At 42.8% G+C, this 22,960-nt stretch overlaps 1 protein-coding gene across 2 annotated transcripts in view; it reads right to left on the bottom strand.

Annotated features, from left to right (window-relative positions):
• CNKSR3 (CNKSR family member 3) overlaps nt 1–22,960 on the bottom strand; it is a 100,114-nt gene that overhangs the window by 72,823 nt on the left and 4,331 nt on the right. The window contains exon 1 of one of the 2 annotated variants that reach the window (XM_029224165.1): nt 8,501–8,605. The exons of the other annotated variant lie outside the window; for it this stretch is intronic. The gene's annotated coding sequence lies outside the window, so the exon portion shown is untranslated. Of the gene's footprint in view, nt 1–8,500; nt 8,606–22,960 lie in introns of those variants that run through there. 2 annotated transcript variants of the gene reach the window in all.

Here is a 22,960-nt window from a genome sequence, read left to right on the forward strand (position 1 = left end):
ATCCAAGGTATTTTGCCAGGTGCCAGCCAGTCTGCCGTAAAACATCCTGAATCCTTGTTCGGTACCCATGTGCGTAAACCATCACACCCTCCTGTTCCTAAGAGGCACCCATATTTCCATACAGCCATTCCTGAATTACTGACAAAGGTAATTAAGTTTGATTGTATAAAAAATTACTTCTGCAATGGTTGAGGATTATCTAAATAGAGTGATGTGGAAAGACCTTTAAGACAGTATGAAACTCAAAAAGAAACTTTGGATCAGATTCAAGCTACATGTGAATCCATTTATGTAAATGAAAATAATTATACATTAAACTGTATAAACATGTATGCAAATGTCTAGGAAGGATTCTGGAAGGTGCTCACACCCAACTCTGAAAAAAGTGAAGAGTTTAAATGAGATATCATCTCACACCAGTCAGAATGGCCATCATCAAAAAATCTACGAACAATAAATGCTGGAGAGGGTGTGGAGAAAAGGGAACCCTCTTGCACTGTTGGTGGGAATGTAAATTGATACAGCCACTATGGAGAACAGTATGGAGGTTCCTTAAAAAATTACAAATAGAACTACCATACGACCCAGCAATCCCACTACTGGGCATATATCCTGAGAAAACCATAATTCAAAAAGAGTCATGTACCACAATGTTCACTGCAGCACTATTTACAATAGCCAGGACATGGAAGCAACCTAAGTGCACATCGACAGATGAATGGATAAGGAAGATGTGGCACATATATACAATGGAGTATTACTCAGCCATAAAAAGAAATGAAATTGAGTTATTTGTAGTGAGGTGGATGGACCTAGAGTCTGTCATACAGAGTGCAGTAAGTCAGAAAGAGAAAAACAAATACCATATGCTAACACATATATATGGAATCTAAGAAAAAAAAAAAGGTCATGAAGAACCTAGGGGTAAGACGGGAATAAAGACACAGACCTACTAGAGAGAATGGACTTGAGGGTATCGGGAGGGGGAAGGGTAAGCTGTGACAAAGTGAGAGAGTGGCATGGACATATATACACTACCAAACGTAAAATAGATAGCTAGTGGGAAGCAGCCACATGGCACAGGGAGATCAGCTCGGTGCTTTGTGACCACCTAGAGGGGTGGGATAGGGAGGGAGGGAGGGAGGGACATGCAAGAGGAAAGAGATATGGGAACATATGTATATGTATAACTGATTCACTTCGTTATAAAGCAGAAACTAACACACCATTTTAAGCAATTATACTCCAATAAAGATGTTAAAAATTTTTTTAAATAAAATTAAATTAAAAAGTGAAGGGTTTAGCAGGAAATTAGATTTTTTTAAATTATCTGTTTTTTTTAATTACTCTAGATAACTTTCTTGTAATACTTTACAAGAAAGTATTTCTGTATGATTGGACAAATAAAAATAAAATCTGCAGACAACAGAAAGACAATGGGGGGAGGGGTACATATATGAAAACAAACCACATTCCACAGCTCCCAGTGTTTAATCAGAGAGGACTTTCCATTAATATTCTCGTGATTACCACGTTGCTCCATGAGGCTGCATTTCTGGCTGCCACGTTAGGAGCAGCTGTTTCCTATCATTCATTATCTGTTTCCTCCAAGGCCGTGAAAACTGAAAGGCAGTTGTGTCTGGTTCCAGAAGCTGACCATGTAAACCTGCCTCCACCCCTTCACCCCAATGGCACCATGGAGGAAGGGCAGGAAGGCTCCGGACAGAACCTGTTGCCTTTATATTTCTGAGTCCAAAGCAAAGCACTATTCCTGAACTTTCTTCCCTGATCACACCTGAGTCACAGAGCCTCCAGGCACCTGGCAGTCCACACTTGTCACCGCCTCTCCACATCATACCTACTCAAAGACATTTCATGTTCTTTAGCCCGAAAGAAAACAGAGGATCACTGATGAACTTTCAACACCTCTCTCCATTCTGAAACAGGTTGGAGCAGTTGAACCATGTGAGTGCAACCTACAGACGTCAGCAGGGGGCCATGATCCTACCACCAAGTTCACCCTCCAGCACTGCCAATGGACTGGTTTTTAGTTTCCCAAATCTCTTCACCTAGAGGAATCCATCTTCAACCCCAATCTGGCTGGCAAAGTCCCCTTTATCCTTTAAAACTCTCTGCAAACTGCCCCCTAAACTACATGCACACACACACACACACACAATGCATTCTATGCTCCTCTGAACGGCTCCTAGACCTGTAAACATGTCCATCATCGAATGCACCACACAGTACGGTATCATAATCAGTGTTGCCACCTACCTCCCTGCTAGATGGAAAGCACCTCCCCACTGGACCCCCATAAGCCAACACTGAGTCTGCATCACAGATGGTTAACCAGGCTCACTGAGTGCCCTGGATGGCAGTACAGACGGGCAAGTGATGCTCCACACTAATGCTGGTGGGTGGGACCTACAAGGCCAATAAATTTTATAGGATTTGGGGGTAGACGGCAATTCGGGTAAGGTTGGGAAAATAGTATAATCAGAAACATCCAGAACCATGAGTCTGGAGAATTCCATTCCAGTCTGGGTCCTGCCATTACATCTTAGCCGTGGAACTCTCTGGGCCACAGTTTCTTTAGCGTTAAACTGAAACAATTTATTCACTCTAAAGAACACGTATTTGGGCTGCATGTCCTACGGTTATCACCAACACTCAAGATTAGATAGTTAGCGATGGGAAAAAAACATGGAAATCAGAGTGTTGGAACCACAGCCCGAGGAAAAATGCCCTTGCCTTTCCCAATAGAAGTCAAGAAACACCCCAATTTTCCCAATACACAGGCCATCTTCCAGTTCACAAACCAAAACAAGATGAACATCTTAGCATTTCCAAACACATAATAGTTCTTCACTAGAAAGAGCCTCCTGGTCTCCCTTATCTCAAACCTAATATGATTTTCCCCTACACCTTCCTCCAAACAAAATGAAGAAAAAATATGAAAATAAATCGCTAATATCTTAATTGCGGCAAAGTCCTCTGTTGCAGTTTTAAGCAGCAAAGGACACTGACAGTGAACCCTGGGTCTTTAAGGCTTGTAAACAGATGGTAATGTAGGCACCCAGGCCTGGTGGCTGCTCCCAGCCTGACTGCTTCAGGCCCCTGGATGGGGGATTTTTAGCTTGAGTCATCACCCCTGCTTTCTTCGAGAGCAAAACTGCAGTTCCCCTGAAGACAGTGCAGCCGATTAACACAGATTTTTAACTCTCTCTTTATGGGATTTTCGGTGGATTTTTTTTCAACTTTTAAATTCAGTGTACACTGTATAGCACAGGAAACTATACTCATTATTTTGTAATAAGCTATAAGGGAAAAGAATCTGAAAAAGAATATATATATATATGTATATAAAACTGAATCTCTTTGCTGTACACATGAAACTAACACAACATTGTAAATCAACTATACTTCAATTTTAAAAATAATCTTTTTTAACAATTCAATGTATAAGCTAAAAATGGATAGCATCTAAAATATGCTGTGCATTAATTCATTAACAATGGATTGCATCTCTCTACACAGAGTTCTGAAGCTGTAATGCGGGAGGGAGGGGGGGAGTAGTATAGGTAGCTTACAAACACATATTTTTAAAGCAATAATAAAGAGAAACTAATTAAGCAAGTATATTAAGTTGGAAACTGATCTAGAAGAAATCATGTGACAGTTTCTCAAGGGGGAAAGGGCCTTCTCTGGCTAATAGAGATTAATCTAGTTTTAAGACAATTTGTCTACATTCAACACTGCTGAAATCCTGTTCCAGAAGCAGGTACACATGGACTAAAATATAAAAACACTTATTCCCTCAGCTCAAGGACGTCTTACAAAAAGTACTCCATCTATAGATAAGCAAGTCAGGTAAACTCTGAAGCTCTTTCTTTCACTCCCTATGCCTCCCCAAAGGAACATCAGGGATGAGTCTTGCCCATAAACCCGGGTCTGCTCTAGCACTAACGGCAGACTCCACAACACCCCAGATGCCTACCTGCAAAGGTGCCTCTTTGAGACCTGTGGGGACCATTCTTTCTCCCTTTGCAGGTGTAACCCTAAATAAAAGTCCTTTGAGAAGTTTGCAACTTTCTGAGGTTTTGAAACTGAGGGAATCAACTCTGGTGACTAAAGAACAGAAGTAATCACCATTCTGACAGCTATTCCCACAGTGCTTACAGGAACACATCTTACGAAATAACCTCTTGGCTCCCAAGAAGAAATCGGGCTGGTTTCCTTAATTGGACTTGGTGAGACAGACTGCCTTCCGTCGGGGGCTAATGGGCCAGTTGATCACAGAAGATGATTACTCAGAGGAACACACACTACACCAGGGACACACCCAGGGATTACCGTCACACTCACCGGTTATCGAATGCCACAGCAAAGCAGGAAATGGAATAAGCCGCGGACATTAATTGTGATAAAACAGGAAATACAAACTTGAAGGGCCTGACTTTGGTGACAGCCTTCCCTCTGACTTTTAGTGACTGTATTCTACACATTACTATTAGCAGCGGTCAAGCCTCAGAACACTACGTTAGTGGAATAACCAGGGAGAGAGATTTAAGAAATCATCCATATCTTACAATTTAAGAGGTATAATTGGCACCTCCCCTTTTTAATGCCATGTGATGTCGACACACTCCCCAAAGGGTATGTGATCCAATCTTTCTCTTCACCATTCTTCTCACTGAGTTGTAATTTACCATCTGTAAAAGGCAGCGTATGTGTTCACTTTGAAACTATTCTGTCAGAAATGTGAAAATTTTCCCCCAGGATATCCCTGTAATGGATGCAACAAAACAACGCTAGAGTTTTTTTCAGCACTTACTATATGCTATACAGTTTATTTTACCATTCATTGTGGTAAATGCTTCACCTGCATTATCTCACTGAATCCTCAACATAAACCCTCAAAGTTTAGTAACGGCATGACCCCAGATTTAAAAATAAGCTAGTTGACTAAGCAATGCATAGAAATTGGCCAACATCACACATCTAGTAAGTGATTGGTAAAGGATCCAAACGTAAGCAGCCAGCCCTGGTCTTAACCACCATGTACTACCGTAGCAGCCACAAGTGTTTTTAGAATGAGGAATGGCCCAAACACAAGCACACAAATTTAGACAACCGTAACAGACAGAAAAGAGAGAGACTATGAATGGATACGTGAATACCTTTTCTCTCCAGGCAAAATCCTTAAGAGTAAAACAGTTATTCCTCTGTTGCAGGCAATTAACTACAGGCATCCAATGTAGACACATTCCATTGAGACCCATGATTTTTAAAAACTAATTCCAACTTTGTTAGGGAGACTCCGAGGTTTTACCTTCTCCCCCATCAAGTGTTGACCAAAGGCCTTTATTGCACGAGCCCCGATTTGTGCAGATAAACAGACACCATCCCTGACCACCTCAAGTGCAAATGTTAATCCTGTCACTGGGCTTTGGAATGAAAATGTTTGGGTTTTTTTTAAAGAGAAAAAGAATGGTAACTGCATGGAACAAAAAACCAAAACAAAACAACTCTATTCCTTACATCTCACTGCAACAATATGTTACTTTCATTATATTGTATCTTTGGATCTATAAAAAGCAAAAAAACCAACAATTATAATAAAAAGATCTATAATATGAAGTCTGCTTTTATAAGAAAAAATCTTGTAATGTTTTTAGAACATTATAGTCATTATAGTTACCACCAAGGATGATAATTACGTACCTTAACCCACAAAACTGTTTTTAGATCTTCTGGTAACAATTAAGTCATTATAAGAGGTTGATTTCACTGCACTCATTACTTGCAGAAAGTCTACCACAACTACATTTAATAAGATCAACTTTCTCTTAGATCCTCAGCATTCTCCCTGAATTCCTAAGGTTGCTTCTAGGCGTTTATACTTTTCTTTTTTTGTTGTTATTAGTTAGTCTTAAATGTTTCTTTTCTCCCTGATTCATTAGAACATGATTTTAGGAGATGGAATTTCTACAGATGAGCTGGAACATTACATATTATCTAACATTAAGTTAGTTTTAAAATCAGAAAATAGGAAAAAGGTACCAATATGCATGCTACCTTAATAAGATTTTTTTTTAATTTTTATTTTATATTGGAGTAGAGTTGATTGACAATGTTGTGTTAGTTTTAGGTGTACAGGAAAGTGGATTCAATTATACATATACAAGTATCTATTCTTTTTCAAATTCTTTTCCCATTTAGGTTATTACAGAATATTGAGCAGAGTTCCTATGCTATACAGTAGTCAATAAAATACTTTTGCGATATCCATTCTAGGGCTTTTTTTAAAAAAGATGAAGGAGAAACAGAAACACCCTCAGTGATGCAAGAAGAAGTTATCAAACAGAATTTCAAATTGCTAAAATATACAGAGAAAGGTGTTAAATTGATTAAAGTAATAGCTATAAATATCCTCCAAGGGATCACACACTCAGAAATCATGGGGAAGGAGCAAGGCGGACATAGAAGCAGAAAAACTGCCTGGTTTTTTTAAGTGGTAACTACTAAAAAGTAAAAATTTACCTTGTTAAATTATTTTTAAAACCACATTCCCCTGAACTGTCACTGTGGACGGCTGAAGGTGGAAGCTTTCCCAGAACTGAGTATATGTTTAACCCTGGGAATGATGTGGCAATGGCAACCACCCACAACAATCTGGGAAACAATGCAGAGCAAGAGAAAGGGCAGCCACACCCTGCAGAGGTGGGTCCTCAGTTTTTTTTCATCCTATCATAATCTAGCCCCATTAGTTTTAAGTATAATCTGTGCGTTCTTCCAGAGTCCAGGACCTCAGAAATGAATACCCATGCAGCTGCTTCTGGATCTGGTAGAGCCAGTATGATTCATCTGGGCCTGGGTCTGAAATGCTCAGAGTATATATTTTTAAGATTTCGGTACACCATGCACCAAGCTAAAAGTGGAAATGGGAGTAGGGGGCAGTGTTTCTTACATGCTCCAGCATCCTTCTGGCGTGGCAAGAGTGGGGAGACTTCCAAACACTTGGATTGGGATTCCCTGGTGGTCCAGTGATTAAAACTCTGGGCATCCACTGCAGGGCTCGATCCCTGATCAGGGAGCTAAGATCCCACACGCAGGTGTGGTCAGAAAAAAACAAACAAACAAACAAACGCTTGCATGTTATTTCTGACCACTTCTAGAGCATACATTCCTACAAATGCTCTGCTATTGCGTTGGCTCAACCACTAGAGTGAAGACTCTGAACATATAAAGACTACATTATATGCAGAGCTAGGAGCGATGGTTAATCATTGATCAGTCACGGGCAGCAGACAGCAGGTGCTAACACACAGGACACCCACAGCTCCAGACGTGACCTCCAGGCCACACCCCCTCAGCCCTCACTTCCCGCAGCAGCCTCCACTGCAGACACCTTTCCTCTCCGGTCCTCACCGCCTTCTCCCTCTCCCACCTGCACTGCCTGGCAGCCCAAACTCCTCTCTCTTTTTTTCACTCTAGTCAATGTTTTAGTAGTTCCTCCTTTTTTCAATGAAGAGGTTTTATGTTTCCTTATGCTATAAAAGTCCAGTCAATTTCACATTTCACAGATCAAAGGAAATAAATACTCAGGAAGTCAAGTTAAGTTTTGCACAGAGCCTTTGACTGGTTTTTCTCCTTGAGATTCAGGGGCTTCCCCTACAGTAGAAGGCCCAGTTCACTCCAGGTCTAAAACCCAGTAGACTGCCATGTTCCTTAACAGAAAGGCAAGTGCCGCCCTAATAGAATCCTGAATCAAATAACATTCAGGAGCCTGAAAAAATTCATACACATATGTGTATAGTTCTATGTATGTGTGTGAGGATAGATAGGTAAATAGATATAGATATTTATATACGTATTACATATGTATACACACACACACACACACACACACACACGCACTTCCTCCACAAAGAAAGGCCAATCAAAAACATAAAGTCCGGGCTTCCCTGGTGGCGCAATGGTTGAGAGTCCGCCTGCCGATGCAGGGGACACGGGTTCGTGCCCCCGTCCGGGAAGATCCCACATGCCACGGAGCGGCTGGGCCCGTGAGCCATGGCCGCTGAGCCTGCGCGTCCAGAGCCTGTGCTCCGCAACGGGAGAGGCCACAGCAGTGAGAGGCCCGCGTACCGCAAAAAACAAACAAAAAACATAAAGTCCTCCATTGGCCTCTACCTACTAAGAGGCATAAACAGGGCCTTGGTGATGTAGCCCACCTCCCCACACAGCACCCCTCCAGGTTCACCTCTCTCCACCCGACCTCAGGACAGACCCAGCACAATCAAGTTCTTTCAGTTGTGAGCAAATGCCTTCTCTCTCTTGCCTCCCAGTTTTCTCCCAAATCTTTCCTTTCCCCTCCTCTAGGCCTAGCCACCCCCTGCTCATCCTGCAGGTCTGGATTTGGATGTGGCTTCCTCCAGGAAGCCCTCCGTGCTGTGCCTGTTCAAACTCTGAGTGAATTACTCTTCTGCTGACATACCTGTGGGCTTGTCTGTGTTCTCCACTCAATGGAAGGTGCCAAAGACAGGGACCCTGTCCACTTCACTGCACCTAGTAGAGACATTACACATGATAGGTGCTCTATATATGTTTGATGACTTATATTTAAAGTTAGTTAATCTCTATTTGCACCAATTTTCCTGCTAACAAATGGCTTCCACCTCTGGGCTGTAATAGACATTATTTGTACAAAATTTCACGGCATTCAGAATATTTCAGATAAATCCTACAATATATGAAGGTAAATCAAAAGCAACAAGGTATTCTTCCAAGGTTTTGGGGCCGTCCATAACAAATCTTTTCTACCTAAATGGTTAAACTATGGAATAATACAGAACCCAGGTAGAGAGGCATTTACTCTGATTTCCAAAAAAAAAAAATTGTGAGAAAACTTGGAGTAGAGAGAGAGTTTCTGTGGAATAACTCTTCTCTATAGAAGCCACTAGTACATAGTCATTCAGCGAATGAATAGCTCTGTTAGTATTAAAGTAAGAGACTGCATAATCTATGGTGTTCTGTTACCCAGTTCAGGGAGGGCGGAACATGTCCCAATTCATCAAACATCTACTTTACCAAACAGTCATCTATTCCAAAAGATGGTTACAGATTTTAAAGAATTCAAATAAAATGCATTCCATGCTTAAGTCACACTGAGACTGTGCTGTGCTCATTCAGGAAGATGCTTTAACACAACGTGATCTCTCGGGACATCGATGCCTCGTCTCCCATTTGCTCTTGGATCTACTCAGACGTTTGCACCCATCAACCCACCAAAACTAACTTTCAAGTTCAATGTCCTCCACACACTAAATACACTGGTCAATTCTCAGTCTCCCCTTATTAGCCCACCAGCAGTACTGGGCCCAGTTGACCACTCTTTCCTTCTGGGAGCACTTTCCTCACTGGCCCCAGGACACCACCCTTCCCGAGATTTCCTGTACTTACAGGCAGCAACTTGCTGGTTGCTCAACCCCCAGACTTGTAAGGGTGGGAACGCCCTAGATTTCTTCTCTCCCCTTGTCTCCCTCTGCCCACTCATTGGGTGATATCATCCAGTCTCAGAGATTTAATACCATGTATATAATCCAATGGCCACCAAATTTCTATCTAGTCCCAAACTCCCCCATTAATGCAGACACACATCTCTACTTCACTTGGCGAACGAACAAGCACGGATGTTTCGAACCCAAATATCCCCTTCACCGTCTCCTCTCACGCTCTTCCAGCTCTCTGCGGACAGCAACTCTAACCTTCCAATTCCCCAGACCAAAGACGCCATGGGTATCCTCTCACACCACCACCCGATCTCTTGGTAAATCCCACTGGCCTTTCGGACCACCCAGAACATGGCCACCCCTCATGATGGTGACCACAGCTGCCACCTGGTCCAAGCGTCATCTTTCAGATGGTTATTGCCCCAGTATCTTAACTGGCTTCCTGATTCCACCCTTGCTAACTTCTGTCTACTCAACACAGCAACCACTGTAATCTTAAAATGTAAATCTGATATCACTCCTTGGCTCCAAAGCCTCCAATGGCTCCCCAAACATCAAATTAAAGCCAAAACATACATAATGGTCTCTAAGGCTCTGCACCATCTGGCCTCAACCCGTCCCGTGATCTCATCTCCTGCCGCTCTGCCCTTGGCTCCCGCTGTCCCAGCCACGCTGGCCTCCCTGCTCCCTCCATGTGTCAGGCCCTGGCCTGTCTCAGGGCATTTGCACTTACTGTTCCCTCTGCCAAGAACATCCCTCTGCCTGTTAGCCGAGTGCTCACTGAGAGCTTTCCCCCAGCCATCCCGGTTAACACTGCATCCCCTCTTCCCTCCTGCATCCACCTATGGCCCTTGCCTGCAACATGTACTACATCCACGTGCTACGAGTTTTACTTACTGTGTGTCAACCCCCACTAGAATGTCAGATCCGGGAAGACAGGAACTACTTACCGTCTCTTCTATTCACTGCTGTACCCTCAGCTCTCTCGGAACAGCTCCTGGCACAGGGTCAGCACTCAATAAGCACTGCTGAATGAATCCATGGTGACTAGCTACTTTCGTCAGACTGAGTGGAAGTGTCAGTTAAGAGGGCACTCCAGTTAACAGACGACAAGTTAAATGCGAAGAGTTAGTTCTATTTCTCCTAATGTGACCTGGTGCACTACTTCATCCAAAACTTCGGTTCCCGAATTAACGTGAAAGACAAGCGCATCATTTCAGAATACCAGGTTGTGCAGTTAGGATTACTTTAAAAATCATAGACGAGAAATGAGCAAAAAAACCTTTTTCTTTTGGCCGCGCCGTGCGGCATGCAAGATTTTAGTTCCCCAACCAGGGACTGAACCCATGCCGCCCTGCAGTGGAAGCGAGGAGTCTTAACCACTGGACCGCCAGGGAAGTCCCAGAAATGAGCAAATTCTAATGGAAACGTCAGCTGTGCAGAATACCGGGGAGATGTTATAAGAAAAATCACCTATTGTTTTATAGCTGATCCTATTAAGAATCTGTTCACTTTACCTGAAACTCACAGAAGAAATCACAGCTACTTCTAAGGGTTGGATGGGCCAATGACGAACAAGAAAACGGGCCCCATCATGCCTGTGAAGGACGGACCTGCCACCCCCTTGAGCGCCGCGCCCTGGAAGAGCCCTCCACACCCTTGGCTCTCTCCCAGCCGGTACGACCTAAAGGAGGCACTAATCTCAGGGAGACGGCTCCCCATCCCACAAAGCGACTGCAGCCAGAACTGCTGATCTCACTAAGCCCTGGGCAGGACTGCAGGGACTACCCACGACGCATTTAGCAGCACTGATCTTATATCTCCATTGACAAGCTTCCTGTAGGACCCTAACCTTCTCTACTTCTCTGTGTGTTCTATGTCTTAGACTGCGATGTACAGAAATAATTCAGGGTGCCATATTCATGTATATTGCATCATTTCACACTCAAGTTGGAGGACGTGAATTTCAGCTCACACTCTCCTATTTTAACACATTCCACGTGCCAAGCTGCATGATATTTACACCTCATTAAAACACGAGACAATCAGAGTGCTGCAGTGAGAGAGGGCACTGAGTTTTCTGAAGTATTTGAATCATGCAAGGTGCTGGTACCATGCAAGATGTCTCCTCTACAAACTAGAACGGCTTTGGAGGTTGCTACCCGCAAGGTGTGCTCACTCGCGAGCCTGCAAAGCAGCCCCTCCTGGAATTCAGCACACTTCAATGGTACTGCCATGCTAAGGCACTGAGGCACAAACCGTGGACATGAAAGTCCCCTTCCCTCCACGCTCACATGCAGACCCTGCCAAGGCTTCTGGAACACTCATGGGTGGTGCCTCTATCGGCAGCCCTTCTCCCGTCTCTGTCTCTCTCAAGGCCCCTGCTCTTACTCAGGCCTCTTCAACTATCTCCAAGAGACCACCCTGAATGCCTCCCAGAGCTGGTCTCTCAGATTCCAATCACTCCTGCCTGCAAAGCCCTCCCTACATCCCACAGCTCTGCCAGCAACACACCTCCTTTCAAACCCCTCTATCATTTCTCCATTATCCACTGAATTAAGTACAAACTTCCTAAAAGTCAGTGGCTCTCCAACTGTGGTCCACAGAACACCTGAAAAAGATTCACGGGCTGCCTGCTAAGCACCCAGCACCCAGGGCCTCACCTACACCCACACCTACGGCAGCAGGCTCTGGGGAGTTAGGGCCGGGAATCATTTGATCCTTATTAGTGAGTGACTCTCAGGCCCACTAAAATCTAAGTGCCAACGCCCTACGTCTTGCATTCAAGCAACGTGGCTGGACACATCTGGCTATGCTGGCTTACCACATATCAAACCAACCCGTAAGAGTAAAAAGGAAATTTTTTTAAAGATGGGCTAGCAGTTTGAAGGTAAGAGAGAGCTGCTAAGGCTGCCAAACTTAAGGGTTCAAGATCCTGGAGAGAAAGACAGGAAAGTAAGTCCCACATTCTCTCCCATGTGGCCCTTTATGGCCTTTCTGAGTCCCCAGCAGCCTAAGGATGAGGCCAAGCAGAAAGGAGCCCTGGCTCTGAACTCAGTAGAAAAATCATCTGATTACCCTAGAATGTACAAACAGGAGAACAAAAGCCATCTTTAATCCCATCATCCATAGACAACCAGTGCTGGCATTGTAATGTATTTCCTTCTAGTCTTTGTACGTATATATTCATACAACCTCGGAAATTTAACTTAGGCAAAACTAGAACCAGAAAACATTAAGTGACCATCCAAAAGTGCATAATCCCTATTAAGTATATTTTTAAATCCCTCTTCTTCCCTTTCCAGTCACCCTATCAAATATTAAAAAGAGAAAAAAATATAGATACAGTATTCCCTACAATTATTTTTATCGAGTGGTAAAATTACAGGTTAAATTTAAGTAGAGCAATTCCGACCATACTGTTAGTAACGTCAGTGTTCTCCTCTTGCCCTCAAAACTTATTATCAGGACGAACTTACGTCGGTGCCTACCCAAGAGCAGCCAGGTAAGGTCAGGCTCTAGAATCAAACGTTTCTTGACTCAAACCCCATCTACTGTGTACACAACCTCAGAAGGATCGGGGCCTGGCCTCCTTCACTCTGAAATGAAGACGATAAAAGTGCTGCCGTCAACCAAGTATTGTGAGGACCAAACGAGATAATTCACGAAAAGCCATAGCAAGGGCCGAGCACGTAAGAAATCTCAGTAAATGTCACCTGCTAGCTGCTGCCTCCCCGACCAAGGAGCGTGCTTCTTCAGGCTTTGTTTACATCTCATCTTTTTGCTCCTAGCATGAAGCAGAGGAACTGGTACTAAAAAGGAAATCTATATATTTTTTCATTTTAAGTTTCTAAAGGGAATAAATGGTTGAAAGAAAAACCTCATGAAGGTTTAACAAAATATCATCCATAATGAATATACACGTGTATATATATATGTAAATATAGTCTGTATACTTATATGTGTGTATGTGAATACAGACACGTATATGGACTGTTCACTTACAAAACAAGCTGAAAAGTTAAAACGTTCTGAAATTTTTTTTTAATTTATTTCTTTATTTATTTATTTTGGCTGCGTTGGGTCTTCATTGCTGAGTGTGGGCTTTCTCTAGTTGCAATGAGCAGGGGCTACTCTTCACTGCGATGGCTTCTCTTGTTGCGGAGCATGGGCTCTAGGCACACAGGCTTCAGTAGGTGTGGCTCGTGGGCTTCAGTAGTTGTGGCATGTGGGCTCAGTAGTTGTGGCATGTGGGCTCAGTAGTTGTGGCTCGCGGGCTTAGTTGCTCTGCGGCATGTGGGATCTTCCAGGGCCAGGGTTCGAACCCGCGTCTCCTGCATTGGCAGGCGGATTCTTAACCACTGCGCCACCAGGGAAGCCCAACGTTCTGAGATTTTTATTGAGAAGTTTTGCAGATTGTATCCTGGGGTCAGTACCACTCCAGTTTAAGTATTAAAACTAGTGCTTTTCCTGTTTGTTTTGTCTCCCAATTCAGAGCACCAGGAAGATAGAAAGACCTTGAGTAAACTGATAACTTACTATTTCAAACAGGACCGCACAAGCCAGCACGGAAGTTAGCAGCACATACCTTATTTCCAAGGTATATGCTTTATTTTATACATAGAATCTTTCCGTACAAACAGAAACAGTTCCTGTCAGGGACCAATACCACACAGCCAGTGAGTGGCAAAGTAAACTCACTCAGAAGAAGCCAAATTCTTGCTTTTACACTGAAGAGTAACTACTCAATGGCCTGCTGGGTTCAACGAGGTATTGGTATTTCTGGCTTAACAATACCTGCAGGGAGTTACATGTTACAATTTTAGAAATAAGGTAATTAGTTAAGTAGCAAAATGAAATTATAGGTTAAGAAACAGATTTACTAAATAATTAATGAGTTGCTCTATGGCTACTTGTATTCACATATCATATGTCTGTTTCTCACTAAGACAAACCTGACCACAGCTGTCCACAGTGGGAATCAACACACTAGCCCACAGATATGTTATGCTTGGCCTATGCCAAAGAAAAACTGACAGATTTCTAAAAACTGGAAAATGTCACAGAGAAATACAGACACCCAACTTCATTTGAAAACAACAAGAACAACAACAAAGAAGCATAAGATTCTAGAAACTGTAGGTCCATAGTCAGCAGAAACTGAGCAGTCCATGTATCTTTGGGTTCGCCACAGTCTCCACCACTCCCTACTGTCTCAGTTGCCCCTACATTTCAATTTCTGACATTGCCTCCTGGCCCCCGTAGGCGTCTAAGTTTGCAACTCTTGTTGCAAGTCTCAGGGCCATTCCCAGTCCTCAATGTTCACTTCTGTAGCAGTTTTTTTTATTTTGGACTCTCTTGGCCTTTGTTGACTGTGCAGAGGGCGGGGTGGGGTGGAGGGGGAACGGGGAACTCTCAAACTCCATCTGCACTGATCCGATGTCCATGAACTAAAACCAAAGAGCTTTTCACCTTGGACTGCAGCATATTTGCCACTCTGAGTATTTCTCTTTTCTGCTTTTTCTTCCTCTCATTTCCCTTTGCATCTGCATGCATTGTTCAAAGCCAAAACCTGAGTGCTACGTGAAAGAGAACAACTATCCACTCTCCCTCAAAATGGAACGGGGGACGGGGTGTCACATTCTACTCTTCTATGAGAGCGAGGCCTGGAAATTCCACACAAAACCTAAACGGGTCCCTTCAGGCGGTGAAACATTCCCCTCATTCTGTTTTCCTGGGGCTGAACACTCACAGAGATACACAACAAAAGGGTCCCCTGGGCCTGGAGTGGCACAGCTGTCTAGGAGCCCATGGGGACAAAGGCTTTTAACTCTTCCCTGCCCACTCTGTGGGAAGGACACTTACAGACCTCAGTGCATTAATGCACCTACTGAAATATGCAACAACTGTCCCTACTAGAAAAGTTCTCCTTCCTACCCAATCACTATGTATTAGCTGAAAACCAACTGCAGACAAGAATTATGGGGGATGGTCTGACATACATTATTTATTTTTCTAGGCTCCACACGAGTGGTATAGACTGGTGGTCCTCAAATTTTAGCCAGCACTAGAATCACTGAGGGACCACAGCTTCCTGCATCCCACCCCCAGAGTTCCTGATTCTGTGAGTCTGGGATGGGGCCTGAGAATTTACATGTCTAAGCTCTAATGTTGAAAAAGGAAGGTCCATGGATAAACAACAGGGTCCTACTGTATAGCACAAGGAACTATATTCAATATCCTGCGATAAACCATAATGGAAAAGAATATGAAAAAGAATATATCAATATATATATAAAGAATATATCAATATATATATATCAATATATATATTATACTGAGTCCCTCTGCTGTACAGCAGAAATTAAACACGACATTGTAAATCAACTATACTTGAATAAAATTTTTTACAAAACTGACAAATTAAAACAGGATCTAGGTTTTAAATGTGTATATTTGTTTAAAACAAAGATTACACTTTGCAAACACTAAAAAAAAAGAGGAAATTCAAGAACAACGGTGACAAGATGTTGAGCCACAGACATGTGGCTGGGAAAGGGTTTCTTGAAAATCTCCGTTTAAAAACATCAAGAGTCAGGGACAATTGTCATAGGTTTACAGGTGCTCATTAAGTATCCCGATTACATGGCGCCAAATAAGAAGAACAAAGAGTTTCTCCACCTCCAAAAAGAGTCTTTCTTTACACATCAGTTTTAGATGAGATTCTTCAACTTGGCTTAGGGGTGCTTGTAACCAAACCACTTCATACCATCTGTCTTTAGATGTCTTACTCACAAGCAGTATTTGTGTTTTTTATTTAACACTTATTACCAACAATTTTAGGCTTTAGTGTAGACAGCCATCTTCATAAACGCTACTCACAGCTCTGTCATCTGCTCATGGTTAGTTTAAGACTCCAGTTGGAATCCATGTTAAGATGGTGCCTCGTGAAATCTGTTCCACTCTACACATTAACCTAGTTTTCCTGTTTCAAAGGTCATATTCCAGGTAGACTTTTGACTTGATTCTCCCTAAGACACGGTAATATAAAATTACCCTGAGAACATGAAAATCTGTTCAGTTAACACAGGTTAAAGTTAGAAACACATACACACACACACACACACACTCATGTACACACACATCCACTTCTAAACCCAAAAGCACTGAATTTCCCTTCTGCTGCAAATCTCTGAAAATAGGAAATAGAGTGTTTCTTTTCACTAAAAGGTTTTCCTCAGGAAAGCATGATTCAGATGACCATAGTCACTGCCTTTTCTGATTGATGACACGTAGGGGTTTCTCCTCTAAAAGTCTGAAAGATACTCTCCCTATAGGGGGTGATATGAGGTGTGTGTTGTAAAGTTTCTAGGTTATTCTAATATAAACCTACCGACCTTCGATTCTCTCCCACTCACTCCTACCCTGTTGATAAGTGATGCACTGAGTGTTTAAAAACAAAAAAGAATGTGTTCAACTCCTACCTGTTGAAATTTCTCAAAATACCATCTATTCAATCAAAAAATGGTGACTCTATTTTCCAAAGTAAAATTAGGACAGTCTATCAGCGGAGCAAAATATTTTAAATTAGATCTATTGACCAGTTCCTTTGACTCAACTATTTTTCATTTTCATAAAAAAATTTTCTAATTTTGACAACTACTGATCTGCATTCTAAGGAACTGTTTTGCTCTAGTAAACACAACTGCACCTGCCCTTCTGATCCCAGGTTAAAAACTGTTCCATCAGCCATCTGATGTCAAAGAAAACAAACTAGGCTAAGTCCACTTTCACAAAAACCCTATTCATAGATGAATAAACAGCTTCAGAAACTGTAGCTCCCTGCAAAATGTGCCAGAAGAGAACAATGATGTAAACAAAGCATGTGAACGCAGAAAGACAGACTGTGCTCTGCCTTTTAAATGACAAGAGAGTAATCGGGATGAGGGAAGGGCAGGGAGAGCTCTTAACCCTGGCAGAGAAAGCAAAAAATGAATCTACACCCCAAGTTCAAATATACTTTTTTTTTTTTTTTTTGCGGTACGTGGGCCTCTCACTGTTGTGGCCTCTCCCGTTGCGGAGCACAGGCTCCAGATGCGCAGGCTCAGCGGCCATGGCTCACGGGCCCAGCCGCTCCGCGGCATGTGGGATCTTCCGGGACCGGGGCATGAACCCACGTCCCCTGCTTCGGCAGGCGGACTCTCAACCACTGCGCCACCAGGGAAGCCCACAAATACAGTTTTAAAATTAGCTGGATGTGAAGCTATCAGTGAACCAACTCTACCTAGAACTTGGCTTCACAAATGCTAGAGCCACCAATACCTTCGTTCAAGACACTATCATCTCCAGAATACTGCAATGCCTTCCATCTGGGCTCCCTAAAGTCATTTGTGCCCTAAGAACCCAAATCAGATCATGTCGCTCCCCTGCTTTTCATGATTAGAAAATGTTGCAAATGCCTGTCCAAGACTTATAAGACCCTCCATGATCTGACAGCTGTGTCTCTCACCCCACCCACCACAGCCCCACTGTCCTTGCTCATGACTCCACTGCGCTTCCTTTCCTCAAACACTCCAAGCTCATCTGCACCTCAGGGCCTTTGCACTAGCTATGCCTTCTGCCTACAGTGCTCTTCCCCCTAATTTTCCAATGGCTGGTTCCTTCTTGTCATTCACACCCAGTGTCATCTTCTCAGAGAGGCTTCCCCAATGACACCATCCAAAGAAGTCTCCCACCCGGCCACTCTCCTTCACCTCTCTGCTTTACTTTCTTCTTAGCACTTATCACTAGCGCATATTTTCTTGTTCATCTGCTTCGTTGTGGTGGTGGTTTTGGTATTTTTGTTTGTCATCCCCACATCTACCATATTAAAGGAGGGACCCAGCTGGAACCCTGCACCCAGAACACAGTGGATTTCCAGCACCTGGAACAACACCTGGAACTTAGTAGGTCCTCAGTAATCACTTGTTGAATGAATGAAACTCTCTCATTACTACAGGGTGGAATTGGTCATCAAGGAAAGTGTTCCTCTGAAGCTGACTCCAAGAGAACTACTACTAAACCTTTCCATGGCGCCACCTTCCTCCAGGACATACGAGGTCCTCAAAGGAAGTGAGGGAAAAGTGTCCAAGGAAACAACGAGGAGAAAACAAAAAGTAGAGTTAATTTAACTCACCACCTATCCACCAATACAGAGAAGGATGGAATTGTCGTAAATTATTAGTAAACACGTGAAAGGTGACTATCAGACACAGAAGCATTAAATATTTTAGCAACAATAATCCAATTATACTACATATTAACTTGGAGTTATTATGAATTAACCAATAATGAGTTTGTCAACATTTATATGCCGTACATTATGCAAAATGCTTTCCCTACGTTACCTCTTTTAATTCTAACAAAAACACTGTGAGTTAATTATCAGTCACATTTCACAAATGAGAAACCTAAGGCGGGCTTGGGGAAGTTAAGATACTTTACTAAGTTTTCAAATCAGTTAGTATCAAATACAAAATCTGTTGTAAAGCAACTACACCTCAATAAAAAATTTTTTTAAAAATACAGAATATGAATCCAGCTCTATTTTTTCCAAAGCCTGTGTGTTATTCGCCATGCCCAATCTCTCCCTCAGCAGTTAAAATGAAAATGCTGTGAAGAATCAAAGGCAAGCAGGAAATGAAGCCATAAAAATCATTTAAGAAAGTTAAATGGATGGATGGATGGATGTGATTCCACCAAATAGAAATGTTAATTGTACCAGACAAAAAATCTGTCATATGACACTCAAGATAAAATAAAAATTAGATTAAGAGAGTCAAAAAGAGAAATGATTCATTACTGAGTAGCATTCTGAAACAATACAACACAGTCAACAAACTACAATAAAAATAAATAACTGGCAAGAAGTGTCTCAAATGCTAAAAGGTCAGCTTCAGAATACGTAGGGCCCTGCTTAAGCTATGTAATTTAAAAAAATAAAGAAAGAAAAGAAAAAGAAAGAGAAAGAAAAGGAATGCAGCCCATGAGTGTAAACCCTGAAGGGATAATCAGGAAACACAAAAGTCAAAAGTTCTTTGAAGTTGCCCCTCCCAACACTTGATGAAGAGAGAACGAAAAGCACCACCTTGACCAGAGGAGGAACCAGGGGCTGCACAGAACAAGAGGACAGAAGCCTGTGGAGTCAGGTCCCAACTCCTGGCCTTCTGACCTTGGACAACTCATTTCATGTACGAAAGCCTCTATCCTCACTGGGCCTTCACTGTGCTCCTCTCGGGCTTGTGAAAATATCAAATGAGAACAAATATGGAAGAGCCTGTGTAAATAAAACTTGCTTTAAAGCCTAGCTAATGGCTATACCAGTGGTGAAAACACCAGAAACCTCACAAAATGAGAGCAAAGAGGGAAAAGGAGGTGAGAACATGGATGTCCCAGAGCTAGAACACAACAGGCTAGGAATGAACAAACATCGAGGCAGTGACACAGAAACAGCAAGACAGAGAACTGAGGTGCCCGCAGCTCTCCACAATGATGTGGACGCAAAAGGGAAGCGTGCAGGTGAGGCCTGAACAAGGAGAGGTCACCTCCCAATCTCCACCGACACAGAACTCAGACACCCGGCCTCGGCACAGCATGTACTTCCAAATTTTGAGAACTGCCCTGAATGACATTCAGTGTCACTTTCCAGCAACCATGAAATCTCCCCCCAAAATCATCTAAGTTTGATAAACCCGGTGCAATCACAGACTACAGGACTATGTGGCTGGCCAAAAGCCCAGCTCATCCTCCAAAGTCCACCTAAGGATCCTGAGAACACACTTCAACCACACAAGCCCACTCACCACCCCATGACTCCCTGCTTCCTACTTGGCTTAAAAAAAAAAAAAAAAGGATTGTTATGGGAACTCTTCAAATCCCAAGAAATATGGAAGACAGCTCAAGGGAAATGTCTCATTTAGTTTACAGAGAATCACCTGATGATGTCGCTAGGTGGTGCTTATAAATATATAAATATAAGCACACACCCTAAGATTGCTTTTCTGTTTTAATTAGTGGCCAAGTCAAGTGTCGTCACCAGGGAACTTAAATAAAATAGGTGGAGCCCATGTCAGATCAGACAGCAGGACCTACCAGTGAAGTGCGAAAACACATTTGCAGTGGCTGCTAGGGCAGAGCTTCTCAAGCTGCAATGTGCACATGGATCACCAGGGGATCTTGTTCGAATGCAGAGTTAGCAGGCTTGTGCTTCTGCATCTCCAACAAGCTCCCGGGAGATGCGGGTACCACTAGCCATGGACCAGGTGCCACAGAGCGGTCAACAGTCCAAAGCAAGAGCCAGTCCTAACGCCATGCTCACTGGAAGTCCAGTGACTATAGACTATAAGAAAAAAGTTGAGAAAATACGGTTTGAACTTATTTACCCCAAGAGGGCTCATGATATTGGCAAGAGGCATCTACCACTCAGCTCACCAAGACCCTTCCCCTGATTAGTGATGTTGAGCATCCTTTCATATACTTGTTGGGAATCGGTATGTCTTGTCACTTTTTATTATTTCTGCTTCTTAGTATTTTTAAAAGAAATTTGCCTAAGAGGAATTAATAGAGTCCTTCGTATACTTGTTCTAATATTTTTAAGTTTGCTCTTCATAATTAAGCTTTAGATACACCTAGAATTTACTTTGCACAGAGGATGCAATAGTATTGTTGTGAGTATAATATGTAAAGAATTTAATAAAATATCAACATAGAAAAAGCAAAAAACCAAAAACAAAAATAAGAACCTTCCTGACCAGCTGCAAGTCCCACCCCAGGTCCTCTGAGTGGTTGGCAAATGGCAGGGAAATCTCCACGGCACTGACTGGTGTCCCTGAATGGTAAGAATCAACCTTATGACAGACCATGCGGCTCAGAGAGAATAATTTATGTCCTGGAGCTATAGGATAAAAGAGGAGAGGAAGCAATAAAAACAAGTAGTAATTTATTGAGAGCTTACATAAGATCACACAGGCAGAGGTGGTACCGGGATACAAAGCCAGACTGATTCCAGAGCCCACACTCTCACCTTTAAGTTCCAATGCCTGGTACAAGCCACGGGAGCAATGAAGTGATGGAGGCGAGGAGAGCATTTAAGAGCACCACCGCCTATCAGCGCGAGACCAGAGACTCCCTGTCTCTGCTTTAGTTTCTTCGCCTTTAATACGGGCTAATAATTGTTCGCACACCTCACCTGGGTTTTCTGAGGAGTAAATGAGGGAGTCTAAATAAAGCACTTAGCCCAGTGTCTGATACATAATAAATACCTCAATGAATGTTTTTCTATTATTATGATTAAGAAAACTCTGTGGCTGGACTCCAGGAGATAGAACTGGCAAGAAATTGGAATGAAGAAAAGAGTTCTTGACCTATAGCCAAATGGTGGACCTACAACTGCCAAAAGAAACGACCTCCCTTTTTCAGCGACCCTAGTGGCTAAAGGAAGAAGGACAACCTAACTGGAATCAGAATGACAAAAAGAACAAGAACTGGCCTTTGACCAGCCAGGAACAAGATCTCTACAGTTAACATGAGAACTCCAGCTCCTCTGTGACCAGATAGTGAGACACTTTAAAACTGCTGACCTGCCACATGTTACAGACACATCAGGAGAAAAGCAGTGCCCAAGGCCAGATATAGAGAATGAGCAGATGTCCCGAGCACATGCTCAGACCTCAAACAAGAAAGCTCCCTTTCCTCTTGGTTGGTGATGGGGAAACATTAACCACACTGGCAGCACCAGAAGGTGGCCAGAGATACTTCTGTTCTGGGACTAAAGCTGGTTTTATAGATGTGCTCCCCCAACAACAAACACACTTATTTTGAGACTGTCCGTCGCAGGCCGATCAATGACCAAGGGCTGGACGGACGGGGCTGCAGGGACAAACCAGTAACCGTTCCTCCTTGCTGAAGACACTCCCCCAATGGCCTGAAAGCAGAAACACAACTTGGGACGCGGCATTTTACGATGCAACTTCTAATATTTAAATCAAGCTTAGAATGATTTGGCTTTAAGCCAGACTCTTTCCAACTTTTCCCATTATTACAAGGAACTCCAGATGTGAATTTTTTAATTTAATTCTTTACCATAAAGTTGCAATTAACTGTTGTCAATGAAACATCTTTGTAAATGAAATGAGCATATTAAATATAACAAGAAAAAAAATCAGGCTTAGAGACGAAGACCTCATAATCAGCTTAAGGTTCTGACCTAAGAAAAAGTAACAGGGATGAAAATACAACACTATTTCTAAAATAAGGCGGACCCATGGGCTTGAGGGAAGTGGGAAATTGTGACATGTGTCCTACTTTGAGAGCTGATCTATGAGTATCAGGACATGTAAATTACTGTATGTCAGACACTACTGGCTGCCTACCAATATCTATTCTCCCCCTCTTCCTTACTGAATAAA

The sequence above is a fragment of the Monodon monoceros genome, unplaced genomic scaffold (assembly GCF_005190385.1).
Source record: "Monodon monoceros isolate NGI ecotype Baffin Bay Population unplaced genomic scaffold, NGI_Narwhal_1 Super_Scaffold_15, whole genome shotgun sequence".
Lineage (NCBI taxonomy): Eukaryota > Metazoa > Chordata > Mammalia > Artiodactyla > Monodontidae > Monodon > Monodon monoceros.